Below are 9,029 nucleotides of genomic sequence, written 5' to 3'. Positions count from 1 at the left end.
AGCGACTGCAAGTCGTTCCCCTCTGAAATAAAAGAAAAACAGTTAGAAGACAAACCTATATAAACAAAGAAGACAGAGCATGCCGTAAGGGACAGAGTTCAAACCGTATTCAAGGACGATCGGGATCTTTTGTGCCTCCGCATCCTTCCACACCCGGCTCATCCCGAGCATCACCATCCCGGACTCCGCAAAGCGGTAAACCGGAGATTGGACTCGGGATATCTTTGAGAACCATTCCGCCTCCTGGTAGTTAGAGGCGTGAAGGCTGGGGAGTGCTTGCCCATTCTTGAACTTCATGGCAAGGGGGATGGCGCGAGCGGAGATATAGAAGAACTCCCGCTTCCATGAACGAAGACTGCGCTCGGTTGCGCAAATCTTCAAACCCTTGATCCGGGTTATCAGAGTATACCACCCCTGGATGCACCTCCAAGAGTAGAAGGTCATCCCCTACCCTTCACTCAACAATGGCGGATACATATGATATCAAGAAATCACCGCATGTTCTACTCATCCCCTACCCTTCACAAGGCCACATAAACCCTCTCATCCAATTTGGCAAACGCTTACTCTCTAAAGGTGTCAAAACAACACTTGTTACTACCATCTATACCTTAAACTCTACCCTCAACCACAACACCACCACCACATCCATTGAAATCAAAGCCATTTCCGATGGTTTTGATAAGGGCGGTTACACAAGTGCCGATAGCGCAGAATCCTACCTCAAATCATTCAAAGAAACCGGATCAAAATCACTAGGTGACTTGATCAAGACCCTTCAAAGTGAGGGAAATAATATTAATGCAATTGTTTATGATTCCTTGCTTATTTGGGCTGTGGATGTGGCCAAGGAGTTTGGAATAGATTGTGGATCGTTTTTCACACAATCTTGTGCTGTAAACAGCATATATTATCATGTTCACAAGGGTTTGATTTCATTGCCACCGGGTTCGACTGTTTCGTTTCCTGGGATGCCACAGTTTGAGTGTTGGGAGACACCATCTTTTCTACAGAATTATGAACCAAACGGTGCTTGGTCTAAGACTGTATTTGGCCAGTTCGAAAATATTGATCAAGCAAGATGGGTCTTCACAAATAGTTTTTACCAACTTGAGGAACAGGTGGTGTTTTGAATACAAGTTTTAAATACTTTTATTTCACTTAATTGTGAGCAGTTTATTACAACCACATTAGATTATGATACAATTTTGTATATATATAGTTTTGAGTTTTCACCAAAAGACATTTGAGTGTGACCTAATTTACAATTTATTAGATTTGAAATCTAAAGATGAAAACTAACCATCACTTATTAGGTATTTCACAACACGACACCATATGAAATGACACAATAAAGTACTATGACACGACACATAATGATATTGTAAGTTTAAATGTTGATCTACTAATCTTTTTGCTTCATGAACTGAATTGTAATCTATTAGGTGATAACGTGGATGAGAAAGATGTGGAATTTGAAGGTAATCGGACCAACACTTCCGTCTATGTACCTTGACAAACGACTTAAGGATGATAAATACTACGGATTCAATCTTTTCAAAGCAAACCATAAGGAATGCATGGCATGGCTAAATGATAAACCAAAGGGATCAGTTGTTTATGTATCATTTGGGAGTATGATAAAATTAGGACCCGAACAAATGGAAGAAATTGCATGTGGTTTGAGTGATTGCGAGGTGAATTTCTTGTGGGTGGTTAGGGGTGAAGAAGAGGGAAAACTCGCAAAAGATTTTCTGGATATGAAACTGAAACGGATCCCCGGGAAGGGTTTGGTGTAATCAATTGGACGTGCTAGCACACGAATCAGTAGGGTGCTTTGTTACGTATTGTGGCTTTAGCTCAACTCTTGAAATAATAAGTCTAGGAGTCCCGGTGGTTGGAATGCCTCGAGTGTCAGATCAAAGTACGAATGCCAAGTACCTTGATGAATTTTGGGGTGTGGGGGTTAGAGTTAAGGCTGATGCGAACGCAATAGTGAGAAGAGAAACTCTAATGTCATGTATTAAGAAGATTATGGAGGACGAAAAAGGAGCAGTAGCCCGTAAGAACATGTCAAAGTGGAAGGAATTAGCTAAACTAGCCGTTGATGAAGGTGGGAGCTCTGACAAGGATATTGATGAATTTGTATATGAACTAAGGCATAATTGTTAATTTGTTAGTTCGTTTACATTTAATACTGGATGTTTAGTGGCATTATATAAAACAATCAGATTTTCATAATAATTTTTATTGTTTGCTTAACAATATCTTCATTTTTCCTGCCATAAAATGCTTTTCTCATATCGTATGTGGACAATTTTCCAGTGGCAGAGCTAGAATTTCTATGGGTTAGGCATTTTTAGTGTCCAACTTTTTTTCCGGCATCAAAGTTTTCGGGCTCAAATGGGCCGGGTCGGTCATTCGGTAAGATAAATAAACTGCAATATCACGATAATAATAAATGTAAATCATCAACATTCATTATAATACAAAGTCATATTTAACTTAAAAAATGCATATTATAAATGTTTCCTTCGTATTCTTCATGTTTTGAAAACTATTTGTAACATCTTCAATCCTCATTTTCAATTGAACAAATGCAAAAATCATGCATAGTCGTCACCCATCTAATTACACAAAATCAAGGATAGATTTATCGTGAGGTCTGAATCAATTAAAGTCTTGAAGCAAGTAAAGAAAGAGTCGGTCGACCGCCGTTGTTGTCGTCTTGTTGATGTCCGATAATTAAGACGATGGCTGAAGCCTTGAGGTGAACTGGCGAAGCCGATAAGGCGATGGTCGTCTAGTCGATAAAACATAACTTATCGGTCGCTGAGGCGATAGATGTTATTTTTGTTCTTTTATTTAATTTTCACTTGGGTATTATGTTTAAAAATGCTAATTAAGTTGGGTTTATTGAGCAATTCTACGAATAATTTAGACCTTTTTTTATAATCTATATATGGGTTGCTATTGGCTTATTTATACTGTTTGTAATTTGTAAAGTTTTCATGTTTATATATATATATATATATATATATATATATATATATATATATATATATATATATATATATATATATTACTACAAAAATTTACTAAAATTTTCATAACTAATGGGTTCAAATACATATTTTTTTAAAATGGCATTGGGTTCGCTTGTCATTTTTATGAATGGATTCGCTCGTTGGTTCGACACTGTAGGTTATATATAAAACCGAAAAAAAAACCAGATTCGGCCAAAGGCCACAATGTGGCTCCGCCACTGCGATTTCCGTTTCATTTTTATGTCTCGGTTGCACAATTTCCTATTCAATAGTTGTCTGTATAATAAAGTTACCCATTTCAAACAAAAACAACCCATTAAATCCCATTACAATAATCACTTATAAGTCATTGCAGTCAAATATGGCCTATTAAGAGCATTCTCGATGGCTTCTTCATATCCATCTTTAAAATTTAACAAAAATCCATAATTTCTTAAAATTTATCTATCATTTTCTAAAAACCTCCTCCAACTAGGGATGAGCTCGGTACCGTACTGGTACCGACCGGTACCGAAAATCGCAATTTTTTGGTACCGGTACCGAAATGTTCGGTTCGGTACCGGTATTTAAGGTAAAATTCGGGAAATACCGGTACCGGTACCGTACCGGTCCCGAAAACTCAAAACCTTGGTACCGACGGTACTAAACCGGTACCGATTTCAGTACCGGTACCGGTTCGGTACCGGTACCAATCGGTACCATACCGATTTTTGCTCATCCCTACCTCCAACCCATTCTCCATTTCTATCTTTATATTTTTTTTTTATTATTTCTTTCTCTTTCTTCCATTTATAATCTTAACTACTAACTATTTTGTCTTATTATTATTTTCATTTTAAATTGATTTCTAGTATATTTTTATAGAAGTTTAACTTTCTAATTATTATTTTCGGGTTAATCGGAATCGCTTATTTAATTAGGTCAGGTTTACCCAACACATGAAATTCAATTCGTTTTGAAGGCTTTCGGTTTGTATATGAAATCTTGTATGCAATATTAAATTTAGAAGTCACATGCGGCATGCATATATTTAATTGAATACATTGTTAATTACCCATATATCGCAATGTTAACGAACTTGTATGCTGCGAATACATAACAAAGAAAATAGCATAAAACATGAGACTCACAAATACAAAACATAAGTTTCATATCAAATAAACACGTAACTATGTTTTGGCTTTTGGCAAGCAATTAGCTTAAGAACATCATCACATCGGTAGCAGAGTTGGCTTTTCGGTGTTTACAAGATCATTCAGAGATGAGGCCTATAATGAACGAGGTGTTGGACACGTTGAAGGAAATTCAAGCCGAGAAAAGAACAAATGATGTTGAAAATATCAGTGATTCGGTGATTTTGTTGAAAGATTTCCCGCCTTCGCCAGTCTCAGTCACTGGTGAAGGTTAATCTTGAATTATTTTTGCTAAGTTTATTTAATATGGATTATTCTATAATAAGGTTGTCTTGGTTTCCAAGTTAGGTTTGGCTTGAAGAGCAAGTTTAGTAGATCTGTAAATAGGGGTCTAATTTATTGTTTTATGCGAGCCAAGAGGAGTCTCTCTTCTCCATGCAAGTTTGTTAAGTTTGTTTGTTTGTGAAGTTCGTTTGATTATATGAAAATATTCGAGAGTTGTCACCCCAATATCTCGTGTTTGTTTGTTTGATCAGATATGATCTGTCTGGGCTAACAATTGGTATCAGAGCTTAGGCTCGTTTGTTTATCCCGTTTGAAGATTGAAGTCGGTTACGATTGGTTTGTTTGTGGTTATAGGACCGAATTCCGGAAAACAAGTTCTTTTGTTCAAGATCATAATTAGCGATTCCAATAATATTTTTTTGTAAGGTTACCGTTTGAAAGTTGAAACCCTTGAGGGTCGTCAGATTGATTGGAGACCACAAAAGATTTTTTTGATAGTGGGTTGCTTGTGTTAACAAAAATAAGGAAAGAAAACTTATGATTTATTTTCTTGTGAAGCTTCCGTCACTTTTTCTTTGGTTCTGTTATTACTATTTATTATTCTTTTGGTGTGTGCTAATCAAAAAGAAATTTTCTCAAAGAAAAGAGCAGCCTATTTTATTAGCGGTTCCCTTGGAGTTGTGTTCGTTTTCTGCCAACCAGAATTTATTTTTTTGTGACGTAACCACGTTAGGATTGTTACATGGCCGGTGACAAAGAAGCAGGGAGCTCGGGAACATTGAAAGAATCGATAGGTGGTTTTGTTTTGCTAGCACTGAAGTTAACTTTGACCAATTACGCGTCATAGTCAGTTTTGGTGAAAATTATTTTCGGTGCGAATGGTTTGCATGATGCGATTGATAAAGAAAAGGGGATTGGAATTTAAGAAAGAAAGAAGTTTATGGCGTTAGGTGTTATCTTCCAAACCATACCTGAAGACGTGATACTTCAGATAGCCAAGTATTTAGAAAGTATTCAGAATCGAAAGATGTTTGGGAAGCGTTAAGAGTTCGTTATCTTGGTGTAGAAAGAACTCAGAAAGCTCGAGTTCAAATGCTAAAAGCCGAGTTAGATGGATTGAAGATGAGGAAGCCAAAAAGTATTGATGATTATGCAGCGAAGTTGGGTGGACTACAATCAAAGTACAAGAGTACTTGAAGAAGAGGTTTTGGTAAGAAAATTCTTTAATTCTATAGCAGATAGATATTTACCTGTTGTTTCATCGATGGGGCTTGTGACACCCCGCACTTTCACATTAACACCGTTAACCCAACTTTGTTATCTTACATGCCATGCATAACATTTACATAGGCCAATAAAGAGTCACACACATGAGTATGTCAATACGTATTGGTGATTAATGTCAAATCAGATATGTTTAAATAATTCGAATATAATCGTTATATGTTAGATCATTTTATGTGTTACACGATTTAGTACATTATGCTCGCATAACATGCTATTAGTTATGATATAAAAATAATACTTCAAGCATATGTTTATATTATTATCTATGTGAAATTACATGCAAAATAATTATTTGTTTAGTTCGTAGCTTGTATTGTGAAATTGTGATCGATTGTGCGTAATTTGTATGTTTTCGGCTTTTATAAAATGGTTTTAACAAAGATATCAAAGAGACTTTATTTTTATTAAATTGGTTTAGTATTTTAGTAATACTGATTTTTAATAACCCGGTTCGTAGTTAAAAAGTTCGCTTTAAGCCAAAACTTGTTTCAACAAGTACCATTCTTGTAAATTAGGATTAAAACTATATCAAAATAAAAATTCCCAGCCCTAATTCCACCAAAATCATCGACCTGCAGCTTCTCCTCTCCCTCACGACCTCCAGCCACCAACAAACCCTAATCACCTCCAATTCAATCTTAATTCTTGCAATTGGTGGTGTCTTTGATTGATTCTCATCATTCTTAATGCTAGTTGGTAAGTTTTACGCATTTATTTCACGTTTTTGATGAGTTATTGTGAAACCCTAGATGCTTAATCTTTGTAATATTAATAATTATGATGGTAATTGATGAATTAAAACCTTGTGGATGATATAAACATTTTAGTGTTTGGGTTTTAATGATAACAGTTTGCTGACATATTCGTTCTTGTTTATTGATTGGTCTGTAACTTGATGTTATTGATTGATTCTTGATTCTAGGATATAGTGATCTGTGTCTAGTTTCCATAAAGGTAAATTTTGTAATTTTTGAAATAGGTTTGAATAGTTTTTATGATTTTACAAAAACATGTGTCAAAGTTGATTCGGGGAGTTATATTCTGGTCTGTCTTTCTGACACCATAACTCCCTAATGACATAACCAAATGGGTTGGTTCCACTTCTAGAACTTAGTATATGAGTTTAGAAGACAACCCAATTGGTCTTGCACAATTTGGTTAACTGAGTTGAGAGAACCATGAAACTAATTTTTGTTGCGTAATCTGCTGAACTGTTGGTACCTTCTGCAATGATTGAATTATTGTGAGTTTTTTTATGCATGAGAGAGATATAATAAAAATTGTTAAATAAACCCAATTCACATATGCTACAGTGGTAAATTCTGTATAATTTATTTATAAGTTTTGCTTACTAAATAAAATTTGTTTATGCATGCTATAATCTGTCTTGTAAACTACTTGATCAGAATTTGAATTATATGACAATTACTTGATATTTTGATCATGGTGTGACATAGGATGCATGCTAGAACAATTTAGAACTACCAACATTAATTGAAATCACCAACGAGTCCTTGGGTCAAGTTGTGTTTGTGTGTGAGTCCATAGGTGAGTCTTAGAGTTTTGTGTTTTTGAACACACTCTCATAACTTAAACACTTGTACTAGGTAGTAGTTCACGAGTCAAGTGCATTCTTTTGGCTTTTGAGAAAAGTCGATTACACGCGACACCAGTGAGTTCATGTTTTTTCCTATTTTTTTTCTAGAGAGAAAACACCAAACATTTTCCTTACTTTTTTTCGGGGAGAAAACACGGACATACTTAATACTGGTTTTCTGGAGGAAAACGCAGTGACATATTTTGGATTTATGTATTTCTTATATATCACAAGTGTATACTAGATACCCTCAAATCAATTAAAGTCCTTACATACCTTAAACCGTTAGGATGGGATCGTGAGGAAATTTAAGTAGTACTACTAGTTTGACAAACCCCACATGCTATAACTCGAATGGAGGCCAGACGAGTGTAAATTGTCCTAACGTACTTAAGCCAGTGTTTTGTGATAGACCTGGTAAGAAGGCATACAGACAGTCAGCTTCGGTTCAAACGTCTAGTAGCTTGTAAATGGGTTAGCTATCCTGGTATATTTGAAAAGTGCTAAATCTACTTATACATACACTACTTACACTACGTATACTATCTATACTATATATATACTTTTGAGATTTTTACATATTTTCCCTTATTAAAGCCATTAATTGCATATTTCCCCAACCAACAAAATCAATTACATATTTCCCCTTTTCATTTCAAATTAGCCATTTACCCCTATTACCAATTACACCCTCTCTAATGGAGACCAGAAGTGGGCTTTGAACAAACCCCTACCAGGCCACCACTACCACTGCCTTAATCTTCTACAACCAAAACTCTAGTTCATCAGTTCCGTCGTTCCGGTACCTGCGTCCTTTTTGGTAAGCCCTCATATCCGACAACTAGAACTAATAAGAATCACCGCCGCTTCTCCTAATTTGAGCCTCAACTTGTAATTTCAATCCTTGATTTCCCGTTCGAATTGCAGCAAAAATAGACTCATTTCGAGGGTTTTTTAGTTCGACGATGGAAAGAGTCATAGACTTGTTGTTTAGGCGACCCCTTCGTATCTCTCTTTGTGCTCATTGGTTGAAATGATGGATCAGAGTGGGAGGGAAATATTTTTAGGTTTATTTTAGGGGATTTCAGATCGTGGTTGCGGTGGCTATGGCTGCCGGAAAACCGATATGATCGGGGTTTGGACGAAGAAGAAAACCAGAGATGGGATTTCAAATTCTGTCTAGTTTGGAGAACCCTCTTTCTTTGTTACATTGTTAACAATGATGGTGAATTTAGTGACTTAAATTAGTTTGTGATTTATAGTCTATTCTGGCAGTTACAGGTTCTAGTAGCATGGCCTAAGTTTGGTATGATAAATTTCAAGTCAAGTTTTGATAAAATTATGTTAGATAAAATAAGGGTAAAACAGTCCTTTATTAAGTTAATTTTAGTGAAATGAGGAAACATGTAATATGAATATTTTAAAGAGGGGAAATATGTAATAAATTTTTAGGCTTGGGTAAATATGTAATAAATGATATTAGGAAGGGGAAATATGTAAATGCCCCTATACTTTTTGCTACAACTTACGAACTCACCAACCTCGTGCTAACCCGTAAGTATTTATACTTGCCCAGGTTGCTAGTTGTGCTAAGGAGTGGATTGCATTGCGTATTTCTGGAGTCACATTTTTCGCATGAACTTTTATTTCACATTGTTTGAATTTGATGAGTTATGCATG

The 9,029-nt window shown here is 35.8% G+C and overlaps 1 pseudogene across 1 annotated transcript; it reads left to right on the top strand.

The window, feature by feature from the left end:
• The first annotated feature begins 464 nt into the window (after nucleotides 1-464).
• On the top strand, nucleotides 465-2,172 carry LOC143596965 (UDP-glycosyltransferase 74G1-like; annotated as a pseudogene). Its single transcript, XR_013146814.1, has 2 exons — nucleotides 465-1,121; nucleotides 1,446-2,172. The product of XR_013146814.1 is annotated as a UDP-glycosyltransferase 74G1-like (transcript).
• Nucleotides 2,173-9,029: the final 6,857 nt, after the last annotated feature.

The sequence above is a fragment of the Bidens hawaiensis genome, unplaced genomic scaffold (genome assembly GCF_021521415.1).
Source record: "Bidens hawaiensis isolate Kalapana, Puna unplaced genomic scaffold, B.hawaiensis_p1.1 tig00047432_1, whole genome shotgun sequence".
NCBI lineage: Eukaryota > Viridiplantae > Streptophyta > Magnoliopsida > Asterales > Asteraceae > Bidens > Bidens hawaiensis.
This window is presented reverse-complemented; position numbering and strand designations above follow the sequence as displayed.